This window comes from Corythoichthys intestinalis, chromosome 9, assembly GCF_030265065.1.
Source record: "Corythoichthys intestinalis isolate RoL2023-P3 chromosome 9, ASM3026506v1, whole genome shotgun sequence".
NCBI lineage: Eukaryota > Metazoa > Chordata > Actinopteri > Syngnathiformes > Syngnathidae > Corythoichthys > Corythoichthys intestinalis.
This window is the reverse complement of record NC_080403.1, coordinates 32,317,693-32,338,574: the sequence shown is the minus strand read 5'-3', so window position 1 is coordinate 32,338,574 and position 20,882 is coordinate 32,317,693. Positions and strand designations below refer to the sequence as shown.

At 39.8% G+C, this 20,882-nt stretch overlaps 1 protein-coding gene across 6 annotated transcripts in view; it reads right to left on the bottom strand.

Annotated features, from left to right (window-relative positions):
• The window catches only part of zhx3a (zinc fingers and homeoboxes 3a), a 74,918-nt gene that overhangs the window by 48,129 nt on the left and 5,907 nt on the right, over positions 1 to 20,882 (bottom strand). Inside the window, exon 3 of one of the 6 annotated variants that reach the window (XM_057845297.1) lies at positions 11,836 to 11,903. The exons of 2 other annotated variants lie outside the window; for them this stretch is intronic. The gene's annotated coding sequence lies outside the window, so the exon portion shown is untranslated. Of the gene's footprint in view, positions 1 to 8,049; positions 11,790 to 11,835; positions 14,936 to 16,667; positions 16,989 to 20,882 lie in introns of those variants that run through there. 3 more of the 6 variants (XM_057845295.1, XM_057845298.1, XM_057845300.1) reach the window with 3 other exon arrangements.

The following is a 20,882-nucleotide window of genomic DNA, read 5'->3' as shown; positions in this document are numbered from 1 at the left end:
AAATGCCTCAGTGAATCTTTTTTTTCTCTTATGAACGGTTTTCAAAAGCTTTATTGGTGGATTTTCTCATGTTAAAGCGCCACACAGAAATTGATTCATTTTGTAAGCAGGATCTGTGTATTATTCTTATTATTTAATTACAGGTGTTTTAGCTCATTTCAATTTATATAAATGGGCTATTATTTATATTATTATGTGTTTATATTTTACAAATGTGATGTATTGTATATTTTATGTTGTATAACTTTAGTTACTATGTGAATATTAGTTCCTACTTGTTTTGTTGTGGTAGGAGGGTTTTGTATTGAACACGGGCCGTGTTGGTTATAGAAGAGAAGACAGCAGTAAATCAACAAAGACAAGTCAACTGTGCCCCGATCTACCACTCAAGTGACCTGATGGACTCAAAAAGTGGGTTACGATTGCATATTAGTTTGAAAATCGACTGGATCCACCGTATTTTTACACAGGTGACTTCCGGTCTGCCCGAGCCTAGCTTTTAGTATTGACGCAGGAGGGCCGCGTCTCGCGTCAAATAATAAACTCTGCCGTTCTTTTTGCGTGCGTCGCGTTGAGCCGCTTCTAAGACACGAACACGCAGCCGCACTGCGACTGGTGTGCATTGGCTGATTGACTTTAACGCCCGCGTTTCACTGCATTCTCGCGGCGGCCACGTTGTTGCGCCGTTGACGTTTCTGGGTTACATACTGTCCTACCGTGTTGGTCATCATTATAGTAGAGAAGACGGAGTAAATATAATCTACACAAAGAAACTGTAACCCGATCGACTCACAGCCTCGAAAAGCAAGGGTTACATTACGTCAGAAACTCGTTCGGTACGCCTCCGTTCCGAACCGAGCACCCCGTACCGAAACAGTTCAATACAAATACATGTACCGTTACACCCTCATTGTCAGTGTATACGAGTATTCTGTTGTGACCGAAATGAAAAAGTGTTTTTTTTTGGTGGCAAATGGGAAAATAGGACATGGAACAGAACATACTGCCCCATATGTACATTAGAGGTGTGACAAAATATCGAAATGGTGATATATCGTGGTACTTTGTATCCCAAAAGGTTATCGATATGCTCCCGCCAAGAATCGAGATATCGTTTTAAAAAGGTGTCAATGTCTAAAAAAAAAAAATTAAAAGGAACCAACAAGTTGCTATCAAAATCTTCCACCATAATAGTGTCTCAGTTAACTCTAAGGCTGCATTGACGGTGCACGACGCCCAATCCATTTAGACTGGAAACGTTGGTTCATTCGAATCCAGAGCATTCACAGTCATTCTGTCCGATTGTCAGGGAATTTACAGGTCACTTGCGGTTCATTCAAGGGCATTTACAGGTCATTTCCTGTTGAGTTTGAGTCACTGCCTATTCATTTTGGTGATTCTCAGGTCACTTCCTGTTCTGTAACTCAAAACAAGCAGAAAGTGTCTCGTAAAATACCCCAAAATCAACAGGAAGTAACTGAAAATCAACAGGTAAACGACCTTCAATGGCTCAAAATTACCTCATTGCCTGGCATTGACTGCCACTAATGGCTATAGACGTCCAATCCGTTTGAAGTGGGAGGGATGGCAGCGAATGAACGAATGTTCATTCGCTGCCACCCTCCCAGTTCAAATGAATTGGACGTCTACAAGTGATAAACTCATTCCAATTCACAGCAGAAGCTTGTTTTCTGTTTATTAGTTGTTAGTTGAAAATCCTACAATGATTTCCTGACCAATGTATCGATAATCGTTGTATCGCCATATTGTCAGATCATCGTTGTCATGAGCTTTATATCGCAAATCGTATCGTATCGTGAGGTACCAAGAGGTTCCCACTCCTAATTACATGGTTCTACTGTTTTTTAGTGACTGGCTTTTTACTTCATCATTCTAGTACTGTGACTGTAGTCTGAAACTGCCAAAACCACATTGCACTGAATGCATCAGTCGGCACAATATACAAGAGCAATAATGAGAAAAATGGTGGTCTTCTGTAATCACCTCTGAGCATGCAGTAGGACAACTAGGCCTGGACAATATATCGTTTGAACATTGCCATCCCAATGTACGCATGCGCAATTGTCCCATTGCAGGATGCGTGATTGTTGAGTTTTTTATGTATATTTTTGTTTTTCTTCATAAAAGCAGCAATTGTGCAGAAACATGGCTTCCTGGATCCCTTTTATTTCCACCAATCTTCATATTCTTCAGATAAACCCCTTTAGTCTGGAATAATTATTCCATTTATCGCATTGTAAATAAAAATGAAGGCGGTAATTTTTCCGCTGCGATTTATCGCCTCACATGCAAATACACGAGATGCATCATCGTTCCGGGTTCGGTCCAATTCCAGCAAAAAATAGCGCTGGAGCCAATCCGTTCCCATTATATCCTATTGTTCAACGTATACCGGCCGTGTCAGTGCTCCGGATTGACTGCGGACCATCTCCGGCATGCCGGAGCCCGCCGGATGGTTTAGGCTCTTTTTTATTTTTGCCGGACATGTATGCATCAAAATGGGCGGAGCTGGGCCTGGAGTCAACAGCCCAGTTACTTATTCACGGTTTAACCAGCGAACATGGACGGAGAACGCTCCATCATGGAGGTATAAAGTCACAAAGTGATTTATGATGTAGCAAATCATCATTATAAGGACAACATTAAAAAGGAAGCTCTACTGTGTCCTATTATGTGTGTTTCTCTGGCAATGATATCAAAAACACGACGTGCTGATAACGATTTTTATAAACACACAGTGCTAACAACACTTCCTCAACCTGTGGCTCTCGGCAGGCTGTGTCTCTCACTGCCGCGTCACATGAACAAAACAACATCACCGTTGCGTCCACTTCAGAGTGCCGCGGAAAACATCCAATCAGAATATTACACATGGAACGCCACAGCAAAAGCTATGAGGGGAAAAAGTTTTCATTTGCCTAAATGCTTAAGTTATTAAGTGCAATTTTATTTTTTTTTCTTGAAAAAGAAATTCTTCTCTGTTTCTGTGCGGTATTAATATTGCTGTCTTTTACTTAAAACAGGCATGGTCTTTTGTTTTTAGTTGTGATTTCTTAAAAACTATTTTTGTATTTAAGAGTAAACATTTATGAACATTTTTTAAATGGGTGTACTTGATCTATTAATATATACTGTATTCTCACTGTGTTATTGTAAATTGGGTTTAAAAAAAATTGGGGGGTGGAGGGTGGCAATAATTTCACATATCGCAGTAATTTATGAGATAAATTATTGCATACTAAAATTTGTTATCGCGACAAGCCTACACTCACGCTGACGAGAACAGCCTCTCATACCTGTCAAGTTGTACGGTTTCGGCATAATTTGTACAAGTGAGCACTGATTTTTAAATGTGTACGCCGCACGTTCAAAATCTGTACGTTTTTCGTGCATTACGTTTTTTTTTTTTCTCTGTTCGGATTTTGTCACCATTTCGGCAACGAGACAATGTGCGTTACGGTGCGTTACTACGTTATTACATTACATTGGTTTTCAAAATTGAGTTTTATTTTTGTGCGATATTGCACTTTCATTCATATATACAACATTGTAAGATTAGTCACCAATTTGTAAGGGCATACGTCACTATTTGTACGATTGCCAACAGCCTCGAGTTGACAGGTATGGCCTCTCACTTGCACAATGAATGAGTTGCCACAGCACACTTGAGACTGTGTAGTGCAGGGGTCCCCAAACTACGGCCCGCCTCCACATTTGGTCCGGCCCCCTGAACAATACCAGCGAGCATTTTGATTTTTTTTTTCTCAATAGTGTTATTTATTTCATGGCTTTTTTTCTGTGAAGAACCCAGAGAGGGTTATTTGGTTATTGTCTATTTAATTAATAGTGTTACTATTATATTATATCATATCATATCATATCATATCATATCATATCATATCATATCATATCATATCATATCATATATCATATCATATCATATCATATCATATCATATCATATTATATTATATTATTATTTTTATTTTATTTACTTTTGTTCCGTGAAGAATCCAGAAAGGGTTATTTGACTGTGGCTTTCTGAAAAACAAATTTTTACGTTTAGGCACTCCTGCAATGGTCACACTTTTTCTGTTACAAACTGACTCCGGCCCCTCATCAGAGAACGGAAAAGTTATGTGGCCCTCACAGGTAAAAGTTTGGGGATCCCTGGTCACCCTGGTCACGTGTTCCAAAGTCTGCCCAAATAGAGCTAATCATGTCAGCTGAAACTTCTTCTAGTTTTAATATCGCAATATACCGCAAACGCCCTAAAAATTTGCAATTTCAGTTTTTTCCAATATCATTCAGCCCTAAGGACAACAATTGTTATTTAACAAGAAGCTCGGCGAGAGTAGAGTAATAGTAATATTGTAATGTCCAGATCTAAGACGATCCAACGCCAACATTCGCATGTTTCTATAGTGGCCACATTTCCTTATGATGCTTTTATCACTAATAGGCTCGAGCAATGAAAACTGGGCCAGCAAGACAATCACTACAAATTGTACACTAGTATCACGTAAGAGTGCAAGGACATATTAATCAGAATCGATATACTTGGATTGGCATCAATGAAAATGCAAAATATTGATCATCATTAGATAAAGTTAAAAAGAATTGGTTTTCCTTGAAATGTCTGAATGTTTCCGCAACAAAATTGTCAAAAACATCTAAATTGCCTAATATTTTTGATTGCTTTCGGTGAAACATGACTGATTTGAGTTAAATGTGTACAAATACGGTAATAAATTGATCACTGGTCCTGGAAACGAATGGTGGCAGACTGTAATATCATAACTGATAACCGATAACCAGTCATTTTATATAGTGACGACATTGGCAGTGTTGTTAATCTTACTTTAAAAAAGTAATTAATTAGTTACAAATTACTTCTCCCAAAAAGTAATTGAGTTAGTAACTCAGTTACCTGAATGTAAGAGTAATTAGTAACTTGTTACTTAGTTTTTTTTCTTTCTTTTTTTTTAATTAAAAAAAAAAAAAAAAAAAAAAAAAGATAAATACCTTTGCTATGTTTGGAAGTCATTTAATGTTCTGAATCAACCGTTAAAGTTGTTAAAATTACTCCCGTTATTGCATTAGTTCCCTTCTGTCTACTTTCGACATGTGAAAGTTTTAAAACTGTTTCATCATTTAAAGATAGATTCAAGTCGGGATTTTGCCGTTTTAGGAATATTTTAGATAAAAAGTTACTTAAGGTCGCCAGGAAGGTTCTCTAGAACAGAACCTTCCTGAGAAGTCTACTGCTTTAAGATGGCGGCTATTTACTAACGCTATCATTTCGTCTATCATTTCGCATTTAGTTCTCTGTACATGTCCTAACGCCGCCGTGTCAGCCATTTCGCATCTGGTTCTATATAAATGCGATATCTACCGTAGCATCATGTGGGCGTAGTTTGTAGGCTACCTGCTGAAGTCAGGTATTATTGGATCCACCTAGCATCAAGTTTGCAACGGCGTCACAACTCCCTTGCCTCCTCCCCACTCCTGCTCTGCTCTGTCGTCTCCGTGAGTCCGTGTCCCTCAGACTTTTCTCACGTCATTCAACCAACGCAGTAACGCATAGTAACGCACGACTTTACATCCTTAGTAATGGCATTGCCAAGATGAGAAAAGTAATTAATTAGATTACTCACCACTGAAAAAAATTAAGCCGTTAGTAACACCGTTATTAACGAAACTGGATATTGGTGATTTACATCTCTACCCAGTGGCCGGTACAGACCGCGAGTGGAGCTATAGTAGGTGGAGGAACCATGCAGTAAAAATGTGACATTATGGAGGAATAGAGAAGGTGTGTTTGGGATCATTCTTGCCTCAGACCTGCAGGAGCATCTCAAAGAATTAGGATACTGTGGCAAATAAACATTAATTTCAGTAGTTCAATTCTAAAAGTAAAACTAATATTTCTATTACAGTGGGGCAAATAAGTATTTAGTCAACCACTAATTGTGCATGTTCTTCCACTTGAAAATACAGTATTAGAGAGGCCTGTAATTGTCAACATGGGTAAACCTCAACCATGAGAGACGGAATGTGGAAAAAAACCCTGAAAATCACATTGTTTGATTTTTAAAGAATTTATTTACAAATCACGGTGGAAAATAAGTATTTGGTCCATACCAAAAGTTCATCTCAATACTTTGTTATGTACCCCTTGTTGGCAATAACGGAGGCCAAACATTTTCTGTAACTCTTCACAAGCTTTTCACACACTGTTGCTGGTATTTTGGCCCATTCCTCCATGCAGATCTCCTCTAGAGCAGTGATGTTTTGGGGCTGTTGTTGGGCAACACGGACTTTCAATTCCCTCCACAGATTTTTTATGGGGTTGAGATCTGGAGACTGGCTAGGCCACTCCAGGACCTTGAAATGCTTCTTACGAAGCCACTCCTTTGTTCCCCTGGCTGTGTGTTTGGGATCATTGTCATGCTGAAAGACCGAGCCAAGACTCATCTTCAATGCCCTTGCTGATGGAAGGAGATTTTCACTCAAAATCTCTTAATACATGGCCCCATTCACTCTTTCCTTTACACAGATCAGTCGTCCTGGTCCCTTTGCAAAAAAACAGCCCCAAAGCATGATGTTTCCACACCCATGCTTCACAGTGGGTATGGTGTTCTTCGGATGCAATTCAGTATCCTTTCTCCTCCAAACACGAGAACCTGTGTTTCTACCAAAAAGTTCTATTTTGGTTTCATCTGACCATAACACATTCTCCCAGTCCTCTTCTGGATCATCCAAATGCTCTCTAGCGAACCGCAGACGGGCCTGGACGTGTACTTTCTTCAGCAGGGGGACACGTCTGGCAGTGCAGGATTTGAGTCCCTGGCGACGCATTGTGTTACTGATAGTCGTCTTTGTTACTGTGGTCCAAGCTCTCTGTAGGTCATTCACTAGGTCCCCCCGGTGGTTCTGGGATTTTTGCTCACCGTTCTTGTTATCATTTTGACGCCACCGATTCGATCTTGCATGGAGCCCCAGATCGAGGGAGACTATCAGTGGTGTTGTATGTCTTACATTTTCTAATAATTGCTCCCACAGTTGATTTCTTTACACTAAGCGTTTTACCTATTGCAGATTCTGTCTTCCCAGCCTGGTGCAGGTCTACAATTTTGTCTCTGGTGTCCTTCGACAGCTCTTTGGTCTTGGCCATAGTGGAGTTTGGAGTTGTGACTGACTGACTGAAGTTGTGGACAGGTGCCTTTATACCGATAATGAGTTAAAACAGGTGCCATTAATACAGGTAACAAGTGGAGCCTCGTTAGACCTCGTTAGAAGAAGTTAGACCTCTTTGACAGCCAGAAATCTTGCTTGTTTGTAGGTGACCAAATACTTATTTTCCACTCTAATTTGGAAATAAATTCTTTAAAAATCAAACGATGTGACTTTCTGTTTTTTTCCCACATTCTGTCCCTCATGGTTGAGGTTTACCCATGTTGACAATTACAGGCCTCTCTAATCTTTTCAAGTAGGAGAACTTGCACAATTGGTGGTTGACTAAATACTTATTTGCCCCACTGTAAATCACGACACTTAGGAGTGAAACATTTAATTTTGTGGAATTTCCAGCTCACAGCTGAAAAAAAAATCACTCATAAAGTGTCAAATATTACATGAATGTCTATAGAGTTTCACTTTTGAACTGAGTTACTGAAAACATTTTTAAGTTTTTTGACAAATCAAGAGTGAATCAACTTCAATAATAAAATAACTGAATGTATACTAGAAAGTTATGGAGTAATGACTGGGGCATTCATATTTGTATTACGCTGTCAGTACTTGAATCTGAGAAAAGTGAGCTGCAGAAGAGCTAAGTGCAGGGAGACTCACCTCCCAGGTAAACACGGTCAGTTGTCTCAGAACATTTGTCATTTTTACTTTGTTGTTATTGAAATTGGTTGAACTCTTATTGCATCTGTATCACAGGAATGTTACTGAAATCACTGCCTGGAAAGTTCTACATAGTTATTGTGGAATCCAATATTTAGCTCTATGGGGTACTTACAGTCAATTGCAGATTGAGGGACAAAAGCCGAGCCGACCGCAGTCCTATTTCTGACTGAATGAAAGGCTGACTGACTGGCCTCATTAGAGCAGTTCCGAAACACGGGAGCCCGTTCTCATCGTACATCCGGCTGGAGTGAAAACCTCCACGCACACAGAACTCACCAGGCCAAGCTGCCAGAACGACAACAGCCAAAGCTCGTCTACCACGTCTTGCTGGTCAAGCGCGCACACGCCCACGAACTAAGTATGAAGCATATCCACAGGAGAGCGGACGACCATACGAGTTCTGGGACGGCCCTGTGGAAAACCTCAGTCCTTTCCTTGACCTACATTATATGTAACGGCCTCACATGGTGAAATAATTAAAGCCCATTCCCAAAATTTGCCAGTGAATCACGCCTGTTTTGCTGCCACGATTCATTTAGCATCTCGTTTCGTGGCGCTCCACTGCAGTCCATAGAGGCAACAGTTACTGCAGAGATTCCTTCCCTGAAGGCAGAGGGAGACACGGCTAGTTTTGGAATAGTTCACTCTGTCCATAATCCCAAACCACTATACAGTATAGTTTACTAAAAAGTGCACTCTATAAATGTCCCAATATAGTGATAAGGGACTGATGAATGATTCCTGTTTTCGGAATTATTCGTCATTCCCCACTCCCTAATCAGTATAGGAATTTTTGTGTAGTTCACACATCAGTCAAATAAAAATAGCTTCTAAACTACTTGGGCTTTCGAATGCAACACTGTACATCAGACCAAAGTCCGGCCCGTGGGCCAAATGCGGCCCGTGGTCAAATTTCATCCGGCCCCCAGCCTCTGTCATATATCAATAACGTCTGGCCCGCACACAAACTTAATAAATTAATTGGTCAGCAGTACTGCTACCAGCATATGAAGTAGCTTACACACTAAATGCTGCTCCTCATTTACCCACTAAAAGGCAGCAGCACTCTAAGCAACATTACCCCGCATTACCCTTTATTCCCCATTTCTAAAATGGCGACAATCAACAAAAAAAAAAAGAAAGTTGACTGTGACGGCCGACGCTTCAAGGATAGGTGGAAATTGGACTACTGTATTTCTTCTCTAAAATATGCAACAACTGTGTCTGCGTCATTTGCAAAGAGACAGTCGTTGTTTTTAAAGAGTTCAATGTGAGGCGATGTTAACAAACAAGACACGCTGACATGTACGACAAGATTACAGGGAAGATATGTAGCGAGAAATTGAAACAACTTGAAGCTAGTTTAATTTTACAGCAGCAGTATTTCGCAAGAGCCCGAGAGTCAAAAGAGAACGCCACAAAGGCTAGTTGCGAGATTGTTGAAATAATTAATTTAGGGCTGTCAAACGATTAAAATTTTTAATCGAGTTAATCACAGCTAAAAAAATAATTAATCGTAATTAATCGCAATTCAAACCATCTATAAAATATGCCATATTTTTCTGTAAATTATTGTTGGAATGCAAAGATAAGACACAAGACGAATATATACATTCAACATACTGTACATAAGTACTGTATTTGTTTATTATAACAATAAATCAACAAGATGGCATTAACATTCTGTTAAAGCGATCCATGGATAGAAAGACTTGTAGTTCTTAAAAGATAAATGTTAGTACAAGTTATAGACATTTTATAATAAAACCCCTCTTAATGTTTTCGTTTTAAGAAAATTTGTAAAATTTTCAATCAAAATATAACTAGTAGCTCGCCGTTGTTGATGTCAATAATTACACAATGCTTATGGTGCTGAAACCCATAAAATCAGTCGCACCCAAGTGCCAGCAGAGGGCGACAAAACACCAAAAAACACAGGTAACAAGTGGACATGACACTGTGCTGTCATTTGCCATGTGCGTTAATTGCTTCAAATATTTTAACGTGGTTAATTAAAGCAATTAATTACCATCCGTTAACGCAATAATTTTGACAGCCCTAAATTAATTTAAAAAATAATAATAATAATAATAAAGCAAATGAGACACACAGAATGGCTTGCTAAAATTTGCTTAAATTCAGTATATTGTTCTACGTAAAGGCCATGGTCGCCATGCACATTTTTACCACACCAAATCTGGCCCCCTTTGCAAAAAGTTTGGACACCCTTGCTGTACATAATTATAACATAGCGGATAGTGGGAGCCAGTTGAAACTATATAATAAATATTGAAAAAAATTATTACAATAACATTAAATTGTTTAACCCTTCATAGGGCACTGACCAGCTGCCGCAGACAGAGTTAGACGTCCAATCCAATTTGATGACTGAGAGTGGTTAAGTGCAGTCAATTGCACTGAAAGATGAGCATTCACAGACAGTCCTCGCTCAGTCTGAATGAATTGGACATCTATTGTTGTCATATTAGGCAGTGAGTTAAATATTATGAAATTAAATACCGTAATTTTTGGACTATAAGCCGCTACTTTCCCCCCTCATTTTGAATCCTGCGGCTTATAGTCCAGTGCGTCTTATTTGTTGATTTATTTGGGTTATTGACAACGGCGTCATAAGACTGCCATAAGACCGTCATAATTATGACATGACACTGTGATGGGCATTAATGAATGCTTATGACATGTCTTTTAAGGTCATCTGGCAAATTATGTCACGAAATCCATTGATGTCCAGCTCCGATCTTTTACATCCATTCAAATTTGAGATAATTTGCCAGATGACACACAATGCCATCTGTCATAAGCATTCGTTCATGCTCATGGCAGTGTCATTTCATAATCATGATGGTCTTACGACATTCTTTTGGTGTCACTGTCAAAGTGTTGCCAAATACCATAACTAGCAATTAATGAAACAATTGGAACAGTAACTGAAGAAATAATTAGCACAGAACATGAATTTTGATTATTTACATGCTGCAATGCATGCTAGGAGGCATGTTGGACAACAACAGTGTTGACAGGTGGCAGCAGAGGTTGACTGACTCCCTCAAGGGAGCAGTGATGGCAAAATGAAGCTTCTTGAAACAATGAAGCTTTGAACCATTTGGCTGCAAAGCTTCATGGTGTTTCATTTGGTCTTATGACAGGCTTATGATGCCACTGTCAAATAAAGTGTTACCACTTAATATATTTTGGTGTAAATATCCCATACAACAGTGAGGACAGCTGCATCTTATAGTCCAGTGCGGCTTATCTATGAACAAATGCCATTTTTGGGTCAAATTTGATGGGTGGTATCTTATAGTCCAGTGTGCCTTATAGTCCGAAAATTACGGTAATAATAAAAAATCAGCTGAGTGCTATGAGGGCATATAACCAGAGAGTACTTTTTTAAAGAAATTATTTTAATTTTGTAATATTGAAATTTTATTTATTTATAATGTTATTTAATCATATGTATACACACATAAGAAAAAGAAATGCCATAACTATAATCTGGACCTGCCATTTACATATGGACATCACCCACTGGGTCATATATGGCACAACTGTATACCAACTGTAGTTCCGTTTTTTTTTTTTTTTAATACCTGAAATTGTCACTAAAAATAACCACAAACAGTGAAGTTTGTCTATAAGTTGTGTTATGTTGTACAGTGGTACCTCGACATACGATCGCTTCGACACACGATCTTTTCGATGTCCGACGTAAAATTTGACTCGCTATTTGTATCTACATCCGACAATTTATGACAACGCTGCAGTTTCTTTGTTTTCTTGCACGACAGACTCGGTGGATTTTCTTGTGAGAGAAATCAACATGGGTACCAAGAAGGTTAGTGCAGGTGGTGATAAAAATGAAAACGGTGACGCTTACCATTGAAATGAAGATGGAAATGAATGTCTACGATCTCGGCGGTCCTCCTCCGACCTCCGTTCGCCAGTCTTTAGAAGTTAAGGTGATCATTATTATTCTGGTAACATCATCAAATAAATAGCTAGCTTCGTCAGGTTTTTAATAATTTATTTCAGAACATATGTAACACAACACGCCTACTGTCCGCCGCAGTTGACGCCAACAAAAACATTACATTAAAAGATAAAGTAATATCTAAACGCCACCTATCTCACTGTCAAGTCAGCCACGCGGTGCGTTCAGGTACAGCACGCAAAACACATCCGCCACATTAGAACCTGATTCGTTACAGTATTGCAGGAATTCTTATTATTACTATTATACTGTATTATTATTCTGATTTTTTTCATAATTTCTTCGTTTTGCTATGTGTAACTGCCATTTGTAATCGTACCAGCAGTACAGTGCTACCTCGACACACCATTGCTTCAACCCACGATCTTTTCAACACCAACGTAAAATTTGACTCGCCTTTTGTTACTACATCCAACGACATGCTCGAAATACGACGATTTATGACAGCGCCACAGTTACTTTGTTTTCCCCCTGAGACTGATGCGCACCGCATTTTCTTGTGAGAGAAATCAACATGGGTTCCAAGAATGTTAATGCAAGTGGCAAAAAAAGGAAAAAGGTGAGGCTTACCATGGAAATGATACAAAAATATGAGCATGGTGGGCACGTCCTTGAACGTACATGACAATACCACCATAGAATGTCTAGAATCTCGACGGTCTTCATCCGAACTCCGTTCGCCAGTCTTTATAAATTAAGGTTATAATTATTATTGTGGTAACATCGCCAAAAAGTCCCCAACTTCGTCAGGTTTTTAATCATTTATTCCAGAACTTGTGCAACAAAATATGCCTATTCTATGCCGCAGCTGGACAAAGTGAAAGTAATAAGTCCTCCCTCCCTCCCTTGCTCGGTCAAGTCAACCACGCGGTACGTTGAGGTACACCATGCAAAACACATCCGCCACATTAGAACCCCATTTGTTACATTAGTACAGGCATTATTATTATTATAACTATTATTAGATTATTATTCTGATTTTTCTTAATAATTTATTTGTTTTGCTCTGCGTAATTGCTATTTGCAGTAGTACCAGCAGCATTTATTAAGGATTTAGTGAAGGTTTTCAGGCTGTGGAACAAATTAATGGGATTATAATGTATTCTTATGGGAAAATCCTGCTCGACATACGACCATTTCGACCTAAAAACAAGGTTCTGGAACGAATTAACTTTGTATGTAGCGGTACCACCCCAGATGGCAGACCGACATTGAATAAACATTGCTTTTCCATCAAAATCATCAGTATGGTTAACTTGACATCGAAATTTTTTGACGTCGTGTTACGTTGAAACACCCTTGGTCTATGGTATGTCTGGCCATGGTTGGGTTAACATTGTTTTATAGTTGATGAACTAATGTTGGCAAATAGTTGACTTATGATTGACCGGGAAATATGATTGAAAAGTCATTGAATTATGGATGAGCGGCCGTTTTGGTTAAAAACATAACATTGATCCAGCGTTGTTCCAATATTATTAATAATCGAAACGACGTTTAGGTTTTGTAAGGATTTCAACGTTAACAACATTAATTGAGGGTGCAAAAGTGACGTTGATTTAGCGATATAAGATCGACAGCGGAATGTTGATCCAACATCTTTTCAAAGTCGGTCTGCTATCTGGGACTGTATTTATTAAGGATTTAGTGTAGGTTTTCAAGCTGTAGAATAAATTCGTGGAGTTATAATGTATTCTTATGGGAAAATCCTGCTCGACATACGACCATTTCGATTTACAAACAAGGTCCTGGAACGAATTAACTTTTGCAGAGCCACCACTGTACATATATTAACTCATTGGCTGCCATTGATGGGGCTAGGTCAGTGTTTTTCAACCTTTTCTGACCCGCGGCACGTTTTTACATTGGAAAAACTCTCGCGGCACACCACAAACCAAAAATGCTCTAAAATTACTTTCTGTACAGTATATTAATTTTAGAATAATTTGTCAATATTTATACTTACTCAGTGTGAAACCTGAGCCTGTTTAGATTAACACAAAGCCGATATCCTAGCAGGAATCATCGTCAACAGCTCTCAGTCTCTCTCTGTTATTATTTTTTTTACTGCAGTTGGGCTCAAAAAGCTCAGAATTATCATAAAGGGGGACTTTGGCAATGTAACTTTAACCGTATCAGGGCCGAGCATCTCGCTGACAATAGCTTTGCAGGCAGGTAGCATTAAGGTCTCTGCCACAGTGTGGGTCTTGTATTATTTAGCAACACAGGGTTACTTGCTTTGAGGGCTTTCTCATTTACCCGTGTAGTTAAAAAAAAAAAAAGTTGCCTGTTTCTCTGTGTTTTCACGAAGGCGAACAAAATAGTCCATCGACTAGTTTTGAAAACACGGGTGTTTTGTTTGGAGATGATGTTTAGGATAGCTGCTCGTGTCGCGTTCAAGGACTGCTTGGATTTCTAGCCGTCAGCCATTTTGCTGTCCTCGACAATGTGTTGGAATAAAACACGGGGAGGATTGACGGTCGTCAGATATGGATAAAATGGAAAGGACACTTTTGTGTATATTGACTCTTGAGGAATCTTTTTTTTTTTTTTAAAAAACCTGTCCTGTTTAGCTGTTTGACACGGAGAATGGAAGTCTAAGTGCCCAGATAGTCTGAACAGTTTTAATGTTTCACATTGAGAGTCTGACATACTCCCATTGTGATCATTCAACATACCTCGTTTATTATGACAAAGCAGCGAACAGGACGGGGTTATGGGGGAACAGAAGAAAAGAAACACAAAAGAAGAAAGAAAAGAAACACAAACAACAACAAGAAATACATTGAACGCCTAACTACACTAACTACTAATATGTTGGTGCTATCGTCAGCTAAATGTATTTCCGATTGACACCATGGGGGGGGCCTGTTGACCAGGGAAAGAGGGGGAAGGAGGTGGGGGAGTCTATAAGCTAAATGATAGAAAGGGGTAGAGTGTACACAAATCATCTCTGTGATCTAGAACCCAGTAATCGTGTGAATCCCTTGTGAGTGTAAGCCCGTTGGCGACCGACCCTACGCCACCCCATCGCCGGTACCAGGACCCCCCGCCCGAGCGCGCCCAATCACATCCAGCCTCACACGAGCCCCACCGGGCACGCAACAGCCACGCAGAAGAGCGGAGACACCACGCGGGCGCCGACACAGGACCACGGCCCCCACCCAGCCAGCCCGGGGAAAGAGGGCTCCTCCTCCTCCTCCCCAGCAAAGGGGCCCTCGTCCCCCCCGGAATCCAGGGTGGCGCGCCCATCTACCGGCCTTCAGGGATGGCATGAGGGGATGCACCACCAACCCCACTCTTGACGAATCTAATGATGTACAGTAGACTACTGTGGTCTATATTGTTGCGGACAGCAAGCTTGCTGATGGCTAGAAATCCGAGCAGTTACTGAACGCGACACAAGTAATACTTTGCTCCTCTAGACATGACTGCAACTTTCTATCTAATCCTTCCTTCCTTCCTTCTGGAACTCGGCCGGTTGGATTAAAAAAAAAAAAAAAGCGCTATAGGATAATTTCTCGCGGAACACCTGGCAATCTCTCACGGCACACTACTGGTTGAAAAACACTATAGGCTAGATATCAAATACATTTGGACTGGAAGGGCTTGCAAGGCATTGAGAGATAAGCATTCAAAGCCTCCCAGTTCAAATAAATTGGACATTTATCATTGTCAATGGCAGGCAATGAGTAAAGGTTACTTTTGAACCACCGCTCATGAATTTATCTCAAATCAAACCCAACAATATCCCCAAAACGAAAAGTCAATTTTCTGTATTGGGCTCAAGCATGTGTTACATCTGAAGATGCTCACTACTTTTCACGCACTACATAGTGGACACATATAGGAATTGATCCCTAACACTGCCACATGCGCTCTCAAGCTGGGTCAGTATTTACGTATACTTACAAAAATGTTCCTCGACCGGAAGTGATACATTTAATAACCTAGTGGCGAGCCACAATGTGGAAAATATGGAGAAATGAGCAAACCTTGTATATTGGTGTTGATATGTGTGTGTGCGCGCGCGTGTGAGTGAGTGGGTGTGTGAGGAGGGCAGAAGCACATGTTGGTGGGAGGAAGAGGAGGAAATGAAAGAAAGAGTCCTGTGCATTCGGGCCTACCATAGCAGGACGCGCACAAACGTTAGGAATTGTGACACTTGCGTGCGTGTGCGGTTCAACCGTCTTATGTTATGTGTTAGCCCAAACGGCTCCGTGTGTGTGCCCGTGCTATGGCTTATGTTGACGGTCTGACAAGTCTCTCCAAAACTCAGAGCGCTCCGGAGAGAGAGCACGGCGCGTTGTGCAATAATAATCATTAAAAAAAAAAAAAAAGCAAGATCCGCCACATTGGAGGCTATACCAAGCGAGCGGGAGCGCACACGCAGAGGGGCTCGGCGGGCTCCAAGTGTGACAAAGTGACGCGTAAAGCCATTTCAAGTCCATTCACAAGGCTCGGGAAGCCTCACACGACCTCCCGAGACACTTGCCAACGATCAGCTGGCACTCTATATAAACCTTAGGAAGAGTCAAGCCCTCTCCCAAAAAAGCCCTCCACCCCCCTCCACCTACTGTCGCCATTTTATACATAGGCGACTTCATATAAACTACAGCAGCAGATCAACATCCACAATTCAAGAGCGAGACGTCATTTCGGTAAACAAGTTTGTAGCTCGCTCTGCTCCGCCTCAGAAAGAGTCGATGTGTCCTTACCTCAACAGTCGGCACGGGAAAATGGAATCCGACATGAATATATAAATGAATAATATTGGATTAGCTCCGATCGCCGCGCTTTGAGGAGGACAAGAGGCGAGCAGGGGGTGGGGGCTCTCCTCAAGTGAACCCGGTGAACTGGCGTGAACCCGTCAGTGACCACGGCAAGGTACATTACATGACAGGAGCTGCCCGGTCCGCTGCAAAACAACTATGGTCGGCGATGCAGGACGAGGCAGCTCCAAAAAATATAGCCAGTGTATTTCCTAGGAGCACGTGATTGGGAGCGTCATCCAAAATCCAGAAGCCCTTTCATCTCAAATTTTGGAGAGGGGCGGGGATAGATGAGCATGTGTAATCGAAAAAAAAAAGAAAAGGAGGAGGAGGAGGGATGTATAGACTGGTTCTGTGCAACGTCACCACCCCCGAGACACACTGGATGGCACACGAGAAAGGAGGCACTAGTGCACTTGAACGCAGCCAAATGCAACTGAGATGAATGAGAACAGACCCATTATCCCAGGAAGTGTTAGTGCCAAGAAAGCGACATTATATGTAGGGACTCAGGCCCCGGAGCACAAAACGTGAAAATGCAAAGTCTCAATGGTGTCTCTGAATCAAGAATCATATGACTTTTGAAGATTAAACACATATACTGTTCCAATGGTGTAGGTTTGGTCTCAACGTTGGTGGAGACGATATAACAACATAACCTGCATGCAAGGGCGTAGGTTTGTATAGAGACGGTAGGGACATAACACCACCAACTTTTAAGGATGCTGAAATTGTCCCCACCAACTTTTAAGCAACCCTATTTGCATTATATAACGAGTTAAGTTATATAGGTAATTTAGATTGTCTTCCCATAAATTGTAAGGATAGAATTGACCATACATTATGTTCAGACTTACATTTATCCTTTTCACTTGCTGAATGTGCTGGTCCATTTCCCCCCCCTCAAACGCACGTTTGATTGGCTGATGACTAGAACCCCCACATTCACACAATCCCGACAGAAATACATCTCGACATATTCTCTGCTCCGTTTGAAGAGGAGGGATTTTAGAAGTTTTTTTTTTCGGCCAGCAGCAGCCACTGTAAGTAATGTAAAAAGACGGCAATATTGTGAAGGGGGCAACACACCATTAATTTTGCAACCGAAAGTCCGACATGCATCAGAGTTAGCATAACATTAAACTGTGTGAACTTGCTAACCCGTAAAACTCGGGTAGAAAGCTGCTTAGAGACGTGTCTTCCTGTAATTGTTCTACTGTTAACGTTAATTCAACTGTGCATTTATTACCTAATAAAAATGTATGTATTTTCTACATCATTAAAAAAATATTTTTTATTTGCAGCCTATGCACATTTTTACCCCCCCCCCCCAAAAAAAAAACACAACCACTGTAAATGTCCTTTATATGAAGCAAGCACTTTGAAAAATGACTTCCTCCTATGAAAATAATTTTACAGTAACTTTTTTCATTTTTATGTAGGAACCAGCTATTTTTGAGAAATGTAGCCAATCTGTTTGGTCTTATTAATGTTCCGTCCCCAGCAAAAAGTGTACATGCAGGTTATGCTGTTATAGCGTCCCTACCAATGTTGAGACCAAACCTACGCCCTTGCCTGCATGTAAAGTGCTGGCCAAAAGTATTACCACCCCTGCAATTCTCATACCTGTCAACCCGAGGCCGTTGGCAATCTTACAAATAGTGACGTATGCCCTTACAAATTGGTGACTAATCTTACAACGTCGTATATAGCGTGCAATATGAAACAAAAATAAAACTCAATTTTTAAAATAATATGAATGTATTGGTAATATTGTAACATATAACCTGGTGCAATCAAAGAACAATCAATATCTTCAGCTACATCATGATTCAAGGGCATAGGTTTGCATAGGGACGGGAGGGACATAACACAACCAACTTTTCAGGATGTTCAAAATATCCCCACCAACTTTTAAGCAATTTTATTTGAATTATATAATGACTTCACTTATAAAGGTAATTTAGATTGTCTTCCTATACGTTGCAAGGATAGAATTGATCCTACCATAATTAAATCAATTACAGTGGTTTCATTATGTTCACTTACACTGACCCCTTTTCACTTGTTGAATGTGCCAGTCCCCCCCCCCCACACACCCATTCACAGCCGGACAGAAATACAACATGCCGCCTCCCCCACCCCCTTCAAAGACGAGGGATATTAGAAGTTTTTTTTCCCGCCAGCAGCAGCCACTGTAAGTTATGTAAAAAGTAGGGCTGTCCAAATTATCACGTTAACGGGCGGTAATTAATTTTTTAAATTAATCACGTAAAAATATTTGACACATTTAACGCACATGCACATCAAACAGAATAAAATGACAGCACAGTGTAATGTCCACTTGTTACTTGTGTTTTTCGGTGTTTTGTCGCCCTCTGCTGGCGCTTTGGTGCGACGGATTTTATGGGTTTCAGCACCACATGAGCATTGTGTAATTATTGACATCAACAATGGCGAGCTACTAGTTTATTTTTTGATTGAAAATTTTACAAATTTTATTAAAACGAAAACATTAAGAGGGGTTTTAATATCAAATTTCTATAACTTGTACAAACATTTATCTTTTAAGAACTACAAGTCTTTCTATCCATGGATCGCTTTAACAGAATGTTAATAATGTTAATGCCATCTTGTTGATTTATTGTTATTATGAACAAATACAGTACTTATGTACCGTATGTTGAATGTATATATCCGTCTTGTGTCTTATATTTCCATTCCAACAATAATTTACAGAAAAATATGGCATATTTTATAGATGGTTTGAATTGCGATTAATTACGATTAATTAATTGTTAAGCTGTAATTAACTCGATTAAAAATTCTAATCGTTTGACAGCCCTAGTAAAAAGACGTCAATGTTGTGGAGGTGGGGAACACTCCACTAATTTTGCTACTGCTACAGTACTTGAAGTCGATTTTACTCAAAAACAGCAAGCTGAAAATAAGCTTAACAGACTTATTGTAAGCAAAAAGGTTTGTATATTTAATCTTAAAAGAAAAACTTGTTTGTCAGAAATGTTCTTAATCCAAGAATATTGTTCAAAACGTTATTTGAATTTTTTATTCTTGATATAGGTGAAAGATGACTAACTTTTAGATGTATGGGCTCATTACAAACAAATAGTAATATTTACTTAAAAGTAAGAGAAAGAACCTGACGCATTAATCTGTTAACTAGCCTTTAACACTCAAAAAAGGTGGAGAAAATTATTTGACTAGATTTCAATTTTTTTTTTTTTTTAAATCAGATTAAGACGTTATAAATTTGCAGTGTAAAAGTTAGTATGGTCAATACATCTTTATTTTGCATTAATCATTTAGCCTATCAATTAATTAGGTTCATATTGGTGAGAAATATAGCCCTGGTCCCCATTCACCAAATATGTTTGGTCTTATTAATGTCCTGTCTCCAGCAAAAAGTGTAAATGCAGGTTATGCTGTCATATCGTCCCTACTAATATTAAGACGAAACCTACGCCCTTGATTAGCACCCTTGCAATTCTGTCAGATAATGCTCAATTTCTCACAGAAAATGACTGAAATTACAAATGCCTTGGTTGTAATATCTTCATTTATTTTGCTTGGGAAAAAAATAAAATAAAATAAAATAAATAAATCATTATCATTTTACACAAAACTCCAAAAATGGGAGGACAAAAGTATTGAAACCCTCAGCCTCCATGAGTTTCTTACAATGCTCTGCTGGAATTTTATACCATTTTTCTTTGGCCAACTGCTCCAGGTCTCAGATTTGAAGGGTGCCTTCTCCAAACTGCAGTTTTCAGATCTCTCCACAGGTGCTCTATGGGATTCAGGTCTGGACTCATTGCTTGGCCACTTTAGAAGTCTCCAGTGGTTTCTCTCAAACCATTTTCTTTCTGACATGGGGCCCTACACTATGCTGGTTGGAAAATTTAATTTAATTTAAAATTGGCTGGTAGTCTTCAGATTTCATAATGCCATGCACACGGTCAAGCAGTCCAGTGCCAGAGGTAGCAAAGCAACCCCAAAACATCAGGGAACCTCCGCCATGTTTGACTGTGGGGACCTTTTTCTTTTCTTTGAAGGCCTCTTTTTTTCCCTGTAAACTCTATGTTGATGCCTTTTCCCAAAAAGCTCTACGTTTGTCTCATCTGACCAGAGAACATTCTTCCA